This window comes from Panicum virgatum, chromosome 5N (genome assembly GCF_016808335.1).
Source record: "Panicum virgatum strain AP13 chromosome 5N, P.virgatum_v5, whole genome shotgun sequence".
NCBI classification, from domain to species: Eukaryota; Viridiplantae; Streptophyta; class Magnoliopsida; order Poales; family Poaceae; genus Panicum; species Panicum virgatum.
Genome location: NC_053149.1, coordinates 7,635,917 through 7,649,000, shown reverse-complemented (window position 1 = coordinate 7,649,000; position 13,084 = coordinate 7,635,917).

The window sequence follows — 13,084 nt, the reverse complement described above, 5'->3', positions numbered from 1 at the left end:
GCTTTCAAACAAGAGGTCAATTACACGACGATTACACAACAAGCATTCCTTTTCTTCATTTGACAAATTTTTAAATCCTTTAGGTAGAATGCTAGTCTTTATGACTTGCTCAAAAGAAGGACCCATGTTTCTTAGCATATTACGAATATGAGCTGACCAAGAAATGCAGTTTGAGCCATTTATACCAAGGGGCTCAAACGGTACCTCGCAAAATATCGACATGGTGATTCTCCAAGCGGTAAGGCTTCAATCCGGAGACCAAATCTCTGATACCAATTGAAAGGATCTTGATCACGCGATGTCGTAGCCTAGAGGGGGGGTGAATATGCGTTTCTTCAAAAATTGACGCTTAATCCTTGCTGGGAATGCCTGGACCGGTCAGACCGGTATAACAGACCGGTCTATGCAGGCAGACAGTCCAGTCAGCAGGAACAAGTCCCCTCTCAAGCTTGAACTTATAAGACACTTGGGATATGTGTCTTGCAGAGTATTTCTAACAATATAAACAAGTCCCTACACACAAGTAGAGCACACCCAAGTAGATCGAGCGGAAGCACAATTCAAACTCTAAACTATAAATGCAAGGTAAGTAAATCAAACCGAAATAAAGATGATGCAATGAAGACACGGTGATTTGTTTGACCGAAGTTCGGATTCACCCCGTGCACCCACGTGTGAATCCTACTCTCCGTTGAGGAAGCTCGTAGTGACCCCAAGGTCAAGTTATCTCCACTATATGACCATGCGCCCTCTTGGCACACGATCGAAGCCGCAACAAACTTGCCGCTGCTCACCACAACCTTGGGAGCTAGCCGGCGACGCCTAGCCGTCTAGGAGCCGATGCTCCAAGAGTAACAAATGCTTCAATCGAGTTGGCCGACGCAACCTCAAGTGCTCAAATCTCGGGATGTTTCTCTCTTGCTCAAATGACTCTCAAGGAATGGATTCACTCAACCCAACTTAAAGATTCACCTTGAATCAAGTAACTCTCATAAAGAGAGGTTGGGGAGGACTCTCCAAGTGCTCACAAGGCTCTCAAGATGTTCTGAAATGTTCTAGCATCAGCACCCACGAATGGGTGAAGTCATGGGGTATAAATACCCCTTCTCACAAAACTAGCTGTTGCCCTGTCAGTGTTAGACCGGTCAGACCGGTCGGTTTTGAAAACTAGCCGTTGGAGGCTCACCCTGCTCAGACCGGTCCGACCGGTCCCTTGGACCGGTCGTACCGGTCCCTCTCTGTTTTCTGCAGTTAGCTCTCACTCCTTAGGCTAAACTCTCTAGGGACTGGTTTGAGCACTTTTGGTATTGTCTAAACCTACTGATGTTGCATCCCTCTTAATAGTACAGCATACCTATACTCAAGTGCATAAAAGAAATATACAATTTCCACAATTACTTGAGCTTCTTCATAATATAATCATGCCGACTTTTCTTCGATCAATACCGTGAGGGCATCAACATCTTCTTTCTATTGAGCATACCCGCTTTGAGCTAGTGACTTTGAATCTTTGTATTGCATAGGAATGAAATCCACCTTGATTCACAAGTCACCTTCTTTTCTTGAATAATGACACTCTTCAACATAGAGCTCTCCATGACTCTAGGATCTCCGGCCTTTGACCCGTATCGGTTTCTTTGCTCCCCCCAAGCCATCGCTTGCGTAGCCTCTTGAAACACGTCTCTCGGTCATCTACCTTTATCCTAGCCATCCATCTCGAACTCATATTGATTTGTGTCATGCATGAAATCTTCATTGTCAATTCGAATTCTCAATTGAATCTTATATGCAAGCTTTCCAATTTGAGACATCATATATGCATCAACTCATGTCTCATTCTCTTTTGCCTTGCTTGCTTGCTTCTTAAGTTAACATCCATTTATCACATGTGACAAGATCTTCTATATTTGAGACTATGCATAAGCATATCACGTCTCATTCACAAAATCTTTACTTGTCACTTTGAATCCCATCATAGATCGAAACAAGCCTTCGCAAATATTAGAGCCTTTATAGCAATCATGTACTTTGCTCTATTTTTCTTTTCTTGTTTTGCTTGTCACATACACATTATACCAATGGGATAAACACGCTTGCTTGCAATACTTGAGCTATCTCTTTTAATATTCATTTCATAATTAAATACCTGTTCATAATCTCATGCAAACAAGTTAGTCCTTTAATCGTGTTGTCAATCAATGCTCCAAAACCCACTAGGGTCTAGATGCTCTTTCATAGAGCTCAAAGGGAATGATGACACCAAGGCAGAACGTGAGCCAGAAGGGCATGTAGAACAGGAAGAAGGCCTCCCCAGCGCTTGCTCCCGTCCATGGCCAGCCACGCGCTCCTCCTCCACATGCCTCCGCCGCCGCCTTTGGGCTTCGCCTCTGCCTCCGACTGCCGCGTAGCTGCAAGAGGAGGAGAGAGGAGAACCCAGTCAGGTGGGTGGAAGAGCGCCGACAGAAGTGTCACACCCTGAAATTTTTGATTTTCAGGATGTGATTAAAATTAAAAATAAAACAACAATTTTCTTATAATTTTAAAATTTTCCAACATTTATTTTTCTTCATAGGGAATTTAGTATAGAAGAAAATGTACTTTGATTGTTTTCTAAATTAAATGAGGTTGTTCTGTTTGTGTTGCATTCATATTGCTTTTGTATTGTTTTATTGCTTGTTGTTCAATTTAAATTTGAATTCTCTGAATTTGAATTTGAATTGTATTGGTTTGGAGTCATTTTCAAAATGCCAAAACCTTTTAACTTTTCCTTTGGGCCCAGTCCAATCCCTCTCTCCTTTCCTCTTTTCTTTTCCTCCTCTCCCTGCAAGCCCAGCCCAACGGCCCGTTACTCCCCTCTCCCAGCCTAGTCCGCTCCATCTCTCCCCTCCCTCCCTCTCTTTCACTGACGCGTGGGCCCCGCCCGTCAGCGCCTTCTTCCTCCCGTGTCCGGGCAGGACTCGAGCCGAAGCCAAGTTCGGCCATGGCACGCCGCCTCGCGCTACCTACCCTTGGCCCACACGCCAAGGCGCACTCGTCTGGCCTATAAAAGGCGCACGTACCCCCCCTCTGACCCGCATCGAGCCGCAATTGCTAACCCTAGCTCTCCAAAGCCGCTGCCGCTTGATCTCTCTGCTCCACCGCCGTTCCGCCGCTTTGCTGCCGCTCCCCGAAATCTGCGCCTCCCTGGAGCTTCGTGTCGTGGTGAGCAACCTCGCCGCCCTGTTTTCCCTCTCTGTTCTGCGTGGAGACGCTTGCTGGAGCAAATTCCGGTGGCCGAGCCACCTCTCGCCGTCGTGCCGCCTACCCGGCCTCTAAGCCTCATCCCAAGCACCCCGCCGAGTTCGCCGCACTGCACTTTTGCTCCCCGTCCAACCCCGACTCGAAACGAGCCCCGGATGGCCGTTTTGGCCAACGTCGACGAGCTCCGCCACCGTGCGCGTTCACCGCCGGCAGTCAGCGCCGCCGCCCAAACTCCCTGAGCCGCTCGCAGCCGTTAGATGTAGATCCAACAGTCCAGATCCAATCAACCCTAGGAAGTTTTGCAAAGAAGCCCCTAAGTTTTGTGAGAATCAAGCCGCAGTCCGCTGCAGTTCAAACATGTTTACAAACCAGTCCTTTATTTTCTAAAATAGAACCTGCCGTCCAGGAGCTGGAGTTTTGCGCGCTAGCCCCTGTAGTTTAGGTTTAATCTCATTTTAGTCCCTTGTTTCTTTAGAGCTAGCCCCTGGCAGTTTAGATCTATCGCAAATAAGTCCTTGGAACCTTATTTTAGCCATAACTTTTCCATTTTAACTCCGTTTTCATCGATTCTTGCGCTCACGAGATCCTTGTGATGAGTGCAATAGTTTTATCACCCTGTTATCTTATGTGAGCACACTTTGTTGTGTCTTACAAATCTTTTTTGTTAGTTCTTAACCCTTTTGTTAATCGCGACTAGATCCCTGAAGCACCGTTTAGTCCATAGATTTGCCGTTTTAGTTCTATTTTCTGCGTTTCTTGCGCTCTCGTAACCATAGCAGTGAGCTCTATCCTTTAGTACGCTCTTTTAAAGCCTTTCTTTTGTTCTGGTGTATTGTTCTTAGATGTATCTTGTTGTTTGCTTTGTATGTTTGCCCATGATTGTTTCGAGTAGAAGGATCGCTGTTCGAGGATTGAAGAATCAAGATTTCCAAGTGAGCAAAAGCTGAAGAGCAGTAAGAGTAGCTTTTCGTTGGAGAAAGGCAAGTGACCCTAACCATCTTTCTATCTATACTTATTTACAAGAGTACTATGATTTAATTGGAACATGGAGAACCACCCAAGAAAACCGTACAACCACAATACTATATGGCTCTGGTCTTGGCTAAGTAATTAGACGATCTATATGTCGTGCCTAGGGCGATTGATTGGTGGATTTTTGGGTTATCGATATTTGAGGAGCGGGTGAAGGAAGCTTCGTCTTCTGAGGTACCGTAGAAAGCCAGGGACCAGTGCGTACATATAGTGATTCTTTGTAAAGGCCTCATAGCGTCCCTATGCAATCACACCTCAGAATTGTGGTATTGTGCCTAGCTAGCATATTGCGTGGTTGGGTTCGAAGTTCTTCGGAACTTTTACGCGAATTGTGGTGAAAGTGTACGACCTCTGCAGAGTTAAAACTAACCGGTTAGCCGTGCTCACGGTCAAGAGTGGCTTGGACCCTCACATGATTAATAAACTTAAAGATGGATATAAATCATATTCTGGTTATTTCTTGTGGCCTTGCTGAGTACCAACCATAAGTGTACTCACCCTTGCTTACTGCTGCTCAGAAGCAGAAAGTTGTGGTGAGGTCTTTTGAAGATGATACTGAGTTCTAGGCGTACGCAACCCCCAGTCGATTGTCTATGAAGTTTGGAGTCTTCGTTTCCAGGACAAGCTGTAAACTCTGATAGTCTTTTAGTTATTGTTTTTCTCCTTTTCGTGATACTGTTACTGATTATTCACTTATAATGTCTCTATATGTATGAAACTTGATTATGACATACATATAGTTATGCATTCGGTTTTGTCCTTAAAACCGGGTGTGACAGGAAGCGCGCGTGCGAGGGCGGGCGTCGGACGCACCTGCCATTGGCGGGCGGGCCGTGGAATCATGGGGGATGGGGATGGCGAGACGACGCGGAGGCGCGTTGAGGAGGCTGCGATGAGGCCGGTGTGACAGAACCGCCAAGAATGCTTAATTAAGCGTAACCGCCATTATTTGAACGCATTAGGCGCATTAGCTTATTATTTCACTAATTCGACAGTCTGTTTCCAATCCACAAGCTGATTGAAACACACTCATAGTCTCGCACGACGGCGAGCGCAGACGATACCAGCATAATACAATTTCACAAAAAATAGTGAACAAAGCTAAGGTATTTACAAAACGATTTTTTCCAAATTAAATTCACATAATAAATGATAGCAGCGGAAGAGAGTCTAACATGTAGAAAATTTTCATTAGAAATCAAATGAAATAAAATAAAATACAATGATAACTACGTAGACGTGAGAACGTCACATCGAGCCCACCGATGTAAATCCGGATTAGCTCCTATAACTGAAATAGAGTAAACAATAAACCCTGAGCAACAAATACTCAGCAAAACTTACCTGACTATTGGGTATACACAGCCCACATATCTAGACATACAAGACTTTTGGCTGGTGGTTTTGTTTTGCCGAAAAAGCATCTAAAAGTGAGTCCTTACTTTCAATATTTTAGCTCAAGATTTTTCTTTAGCCTAACCATCAGCTAATATTTGCATAACAACTAGAGCAACCATGGTGGAGCATTAAATAACAATTCAAAGTAATCATCATCATATATCATTCATATTCTATCTCATTACTACGAGGCGATAAAGAGATCAAGACCCTCATATCCGCGAGACACGGCGAATCGATCCGATTTAACCTTGCAAGGTGAACCCAAACAACACGGCATGCATAAGCCCCGTCGGACCACACGCACCAACCATTCCCCTCCCTGCCTCGAACTACAGGACCGCCCCACCTTCATATGGTCAGCCGAGCTCAACGTGAGACCACCAAAAGTAAATAAATACATCCCTATTTCTCCGCGACTACTCGACTACCCCAGGAGGTGAGATGGGGTCATGTACTTTCGAAGTGAGGCATTACTAGGCTTACCAATTTTGACTACCTCCTACTCCTGGCATGCGGTTAGTACAGTTCAATTCCCGATCAGCACTGCCGACAACGACTGGTCTTTAATCGACACAGACGAGGCTAAGACACCTAGGAATCCCTGTCCTGCTGCCATACCTATATATCACCAACACTCCCCGTCCGGTCTCAAATTTCCATTCATTTCCATATTGCATTCCATATCTCGTATACTGAAATGTAAAGATAATTATATATCTTGCGAGTAACCAGCAATTACTCGACTTCTATAATATCCTATATCTCGCGAGTGACAAGAAATCACCCGTCTTCTACCGATACCTATTAAGCATGGCATTGCTATCGACCTAGACATGCTAGTATAAACTCAAGGAAACCTAAGGATCATGCAACCAGAGTTTCAAATAATTCCTAAAACGTAATACACAAGTAATAAACAAGCATATATATAGTGAATCATAATTTAAAATAATAGGACATGCACCGGGGCTTGCCTAGGGTAACACTAAGTTAGTGTTAATGCTAACAAGGCCTTTGGCCCTTCCGACCTTGGGCCCGGTCTTCAGTTGCCTCAGCGGGTCCTTCCATCTTTTGGAAATGTCCACAGAACACCGATTTGTGGTTCGGCTTTAACACCGTGTGCTTCATGTCCACGCGTTGTACATCTAGCGTACCTAAATAAGTTACAACAATGCATATGCATAAATGCATGGATGATGCAGTAAAAAGGGCAGCAATACAAGCGCAAGGTCGCTATTACCTAAACATGAACAACTTCAAAAGCGGAGGTTAATTAAATCTTGTACGAGTCTAAACCAAGTTAACCCAACTGGTTTTATATTTTTAGCACATTCCTAACTCTATTTACGTATTTAACAATCTAGAAAAGCATTTATCTAGTATAAATAAAATTGTACATAAAAAGTTGTCAAATAACGCATTTCATGGTTCTACCATGTAGAGAATAAAAACACGAAACTAACAAAACTTGTTTTGTATTTTTCCCATTTTTCTACGTATTTTATAAGCACTGAAGGTCTGTTCTGATCGGATGATCCGACCCAATGCCAGATGATCCGACCACCACCAGAAAGTTTTGGCTTCGGATTGCCGTTAAGTCTCCATGGTCGGATGATCCGCCCATAGGTCGGATGATCCGGCCAAACAGTACTTTTGCCACTAGAAGGTGCCGGATGATCCGACCCTAGGTTGGATGATCCGGACCTGGGTATTTCTAGAGTGAGTTTCGTTTACAAAAAGAGGGTTGGGTCGGATGATCCGGTACTTGGCCTGATAATCCGAACCTGGGGGGGCGACGCGCGCGCGCGGTGTGTGGCGACGCTCCGGCGAGGAAACCACGGGAAAAGGCGGAGAAGGACCGGAGAAGTGGATCGACGCGAAGGGACGAAGCTCCGGCGGTGCTCCCATGGCGGCCGGCAATGGAGGGCCGATTCCGACGGGGAAGAGCTTGAGCGAGGCATGGGGAGGTGTGGAGGAGATGCGGAATGAGGTTGTGGAGGTCCTTGCGGAAGGGATCGACGAACGGCGGCCGGAGGGAGGAGATCGATGGGAGGGGCGGCGGCGGTCTACTCTGCTCGAGCGGCTCTATTCAGGCGGCGCGGACGTGGTGAGGCGGAGACGCTGTGGCGTGGAGAGGCTTCGGGACATGGATAAGGATGCGGCGTTGGCGCCGAGGATGGCCGGCACGTGGCCACGGCTCTCTCGCCGGCGAGGATTCTTGATGCGTGGCTGCCGTGACGCGTGCTGCCGCTACCGGTTTGACCGGCCGGCGACACCGGTCAGACCGGTCGCAACCTGGGATGTTATAATCCTACCCCCTTAAAGAAATCTCGTCCCGAGATTTATAGGGAAAGAAAAGGGCTGAGAATGAACTTCTAATAACTATACATGACTAATGAGAATTGGCCATGAAATCCTGCACACTGTCTCACGTGCATACTTGGAGGAAGAATAACTCAAGTAAGAAATCAATTCCAAGTTTCTTACACTTGATTAACACAAAGCCTAACATCGATTGAATCAAATTCTTTTTGGTTGGGACCAAGAACCATTAGAGTATCAAGGAAAATTTTTTGCCTAGGAATATTCTTGCTCAATAATATTTATTAATTGAGTTGTATGATGCAAAATGCACATGTTGCTAAGCACGTTAGTAAACTATGACCCCCACAAACTCCTATATAAAACAACCCATTCGCATGGTTATTCCCCGAGACCATACCCCCTTAAAGAACAAAGGTAGAGGAAAAACGGTTCCAAATATTGCACAAAAAAAGTGTCGATGTAGTTCCATCCACACGCACTTAAGCACCCGTGCGCACCTAGTGACACAGTCGCGTGGCGGCCGCACACGCGAGGCCCTAGGTCCCGTCGCGGCACTATAGGTCATGGGACAAATCTCCACCATATATAAGAACCAATAATTGAAATCCGAATAACACGATTGATTACAGAGAGATTGAAGAGGTAAAAAGCAACCCGAAATCATGTTCAAAGGCATGAATCCACATGGTCAGTCAAATTACCACCAAAGTTTCCCTAATCTTGCATGGCCCACTAATGCAATATGATGCGATGCTATAGTGTGTTTGCCTGGCAGGATGACTATAATATATGTGATCAATTTTCTAATTCTTTTATATTTATTTGAGCAAGAACGCAAACGGATTGGAACTAGGTTCAAGAATCAAGGCGATTAGAAATAAACGAATACTAATGCTAAAAGAACAACAGGGTGCTTTTAGTTATCAAGAATGGGCGGAATGAATTATCCTCAAGCACTCGAACAATGGCCTAACCTCAATTTACAACTGACCAATAGTAGAAAAAGGTTTAGATAAACTAAAATAGTCATAGAACCATTTAAGATAGGGAAGGGTATATATATATTTAACAAGAATTAGATACGTAATTCTTACATTAAGTCTGCTAATGTAAGCGGGGTTAGTGTACCTGCAGAAAAGTCACAATATAATATATATATTCAAAAATGATAATGTACTGTAAGTTAGTTAATATTATATACCTGGCCACCTGACCTAACCTACACTATGTAGGGCTTACGAACTAATTTCTCCTAATCCCTTAAGCGCAAAAAATGTATTCTTCTGAAACTCATTTTTAGTTTTAAAAAATACTAAAAATAATCATACTAGTACTCTCCCTGGTGCATTTCAGCTCTGATACCAACTGTGACAGAACCGCCAAGTTAGAACGCTTAATTAAGCGCAACCGCCATCATTTGAATGCATCAAGCGCATTAGCTTAATTAAGTATAACTTGACAGCCTATTTCCAACCGACATGCCGATCGAAACACACTGTAGTCTCGCACGACGGCGAGCGCAGACGGTACCAGCATGATACAATTTCACAAAAAATAGTGAACAAAGCTAAAGTATTTACAAAATGACTTTTTTCAAATTAAATTTACATAATAAATGATAGCAGCGGAAGAGAGTCTAACCTGTAGAAAACTTTCATTAGAAATGAAGTGCTTATAAATGATAGCAGACGGCTAGTCATACGAAGCTAACAAAACTGGTTTTGTATTTTACCCATTTTTCTACAATTTTCTACGTATTTTATAAGCACTGAAGGTCTGTGCTGATCGGATGATCCGACCCAACGCCGGATGATCCGACCACCACCAGAAAGTTTTGGCTTCGGATTGCCGTTAAGTCCTCATGGTCGGATGATCCACCCATAGGTCGGATGATCCGGCCAAGCAGTACTTTTTGCCACTGGAAGGTGCCGGATAATCCGAACCTAGGGGGTGGCGCGCGCGGGGCGTGTGGCGACGCTCTGGCGAGGAAACCACGGGGAAAAGGGCAGGGAAGGGGTGGGGAAGGTGGAGGAGCTCACCACGAACCCATTCCCGGGGTTGATTTGGGCGGAGGAGGACCGGAGAAGCGGATCGACGCGAAGGGGCAGAGCTGCGGCGGTGCTCCCATGGCGGCCGGCAATGGAGGGCCGATTCCGGTGGGGAAGAGCTTGAGCGAGGCATGGGGAGGTGTGGAGGAGATGCGGGACGAGGTTGTGGAGGTCCTTGCGGAAGGGATCGACGAACAGCGGCCGGAGGGAGGAGATCAATGGTAGGGGCGGCGGCGGTCTGCTCTGCTCGAGCGGCTCTGTTCGGGCGGCGCGGGCGTGGTGAGGCAGAGACGCTATGGCGTGGAGAGGCTTCGGGAGATGGATAAGGACGCGGCGTTGGCACTGAGGATGGCCGGCATGTGGCCACGCCGCTCTCGCCGGCGAGGATGCTCGACGCGTGGCCGCCGTGACGCGTGCTGCCGCTACCGGTCTGACCGGCCGATGACACCAGTCGGACCGGTCGCAACCTGGGATGTTACAGCCGGGCCGCGGCGGGATGGCAGCGGCGACGCGGAGTTCCCGATGGTCTGTAAGAGGCTAGCGGCGGACCAACGCCAGTGCCACCTCGCCAACGCCTCGTCCTCGCCACCACCAGCGCCGGCTGTCTACCACATTCTCACAGAGAAGCTGATTTTTTTTTTGAACCTCACGGAGAAGCTGATCTGGGAGGCTAGAAAGTGGTGTCGGGGGAGAAGCCTATTTGGTTCGCGCTAGTTTTGTAGCGTGCTAGTGAATAGTGACACTTTGACCGCTAATTACAGTGTCAAACAAAGCCAGTTTACAAAACCAACTTTGCTTGCCATTGGTGACGCTTTGAGAGAGACGGTGGCGGTGGCCTTGTCTTGGTGACTCGGGGTCACTTAGCCTTTGCTTGCCGGGAGCCTCGGTGGCGAACGCAAGACGGTGATCAAGCGAAGAGACTTGGCATCACACTTGTTCGTGTTGGATAAGTGGCCGTGGACGTAGGGAGGGACTTGGTGTCCTAACCGAACCACGTTAAATCGTGTGTCTTGGTGTCTTCACGGGAGTTTGCATATTCCCTCTCATACCTCTTTACTTACCGTATTACGTTTTCGCATTTACTCTATATTGTGTACCTTTACTTTCCTAGTTAGTTTGATTAGGATCGACTATAGGTTGCAAGTCTTTTAGGGGTAAGTAGAGAGTAGGATAGATAAACCTTAGTCATAACTAGCATGTGTAGAACGTGTTAGGTTTATCTTATGCAAATAGATTGAGCCCTAGGATAAAAAGCGATTAGCGACCCTATTCACCCCCTCCCCCTCTAGGGTCGGACACCCCGGTGATCCTTACAAATGTAAAATGCCGGGATTACATGGTGGTGCTGTACTGAGTGCACCGGGGATATTTTCCCTTTCTAATAGCTTCAGACCCTGCTTCCTTAGCACGGCGGGCCTTCTCTCGCTTCCTCTCCCTATCAGCTTCACGTTCCTCTGCCTTCTGACGTTCCACTTCTGCAATCCTCTTCTGAATCTCCTCCTGTTTTTTCTTGCGCTTCTCCTCCATCTGTTCTTCATGCAGCATTCGTTGCCACCTTTGTGTAGCCCACCTTACTTGACGCTCCATGTGGTCCTTATCCTGCTGAGATTGTTCGGTGTCTAACCACTGCACGAAATCACATAGAGGCGGTGGAGTCTTTCCTCAAATCATGTTAGAAGTCATTACTAGATCTGAAAGTGACAAACTCTGATAGTGTTTTGTAGTACCTTTGCTCGGTCCTTGCCGTAATGCTTGGGCGGGTCGTACTCGTAATTCTCGCACATGAAGAACCTCTTGCCAAAGTCGTCCCCCAAAACCCTTGATTTCATTAGTTTGCACAAGGATCCGCAAAAACACATAGGCACCTGAACTCCTTGTGGGACTGTTTCCGTCACCTTACTCCATGGAATGTAGGTGGATCCTGAGGATGCCATGGTGTTGAGCCCTGGCAATCACAAGTGAGCAATCAGATTGCTAATATACTATATCAACACTAATCATTATTAGTAACTACACCTAAATGTACCACTAATCACTCCTAATAATAATTAAACTTATTGCTAAACTACTATTTCAACAAAATACTTTCTACAATTTTCTAACATTTTCTAAAAAATTTAATATTATCTTCCAATTTTTAAGACTTTCTAATACTTCTCTAACAATTTTCTAGTACTTTCTAATATTTAATCTAACACTAAATGTACTGTATCAATGCTGATCATTACAAGTAACTGCACCTAAATGTACCACTAATCACTCGTAACAATAATTAAATTGATTGCTAATCTACTGTTTCAACAAAAATAATTACAACATAATCTATTTGTAAAGCGTAGAAGAATTTTGGTTACCTGCTGTCGCCGGCTCGAAAATCCGGCAGGGCTTCGCATCTCTCCCTCCCTCCCTCTTTTTTCTTGGTTTCTGGAATTTTAGTGATGCAAATGAGGGGTGGGGGGCCAGCCAACCCTTATATAAGGGTGGGAGAGCCGGTCGCCCTGCAGCCGGGCGGCCAGGGCCGGCCGCCCCGCTGCCGGACGGCCTGGGGGGCCGGCCGCCCCGCTGCCGGTCGACCGGCCCCCAGGACCTGCGCGCAAATATTTTCGTAAAAATTTTTGCACAAAAGCCCCTGCCGCCCCGCAGCGGGGCGACTAGGTCCCGGCCGCCCGACAGCGGGGCGGCCGGGGTATATTCCTGTAAATTTCGAAAACAAAAATATATTTTTGTAAAAAACGAAAATAAAAAAATAAAAAAACCACTGGCCTATCCGGTCGCCTGGGCCGTTCGCAAACAAACTCACAGATTCCGTTGCTGTTTCATCAGCCGGAAATGCTCAAAAAAAAAATCAGCCGGGACGGACATCAGCTTCAATCATCTTGACAGATGACACGCCGCCACGACATCAGTAAATGCTGATTTCAACAAAGCTCTACGGCCACCCAAAGGCCAAAGAATTTTCGACACGAGGTGCCACCAAGCACCACGCATTGCGGTCTACATGGGGTAGCTAGCAAGTGGCTAGAAGGAGCACCACACAC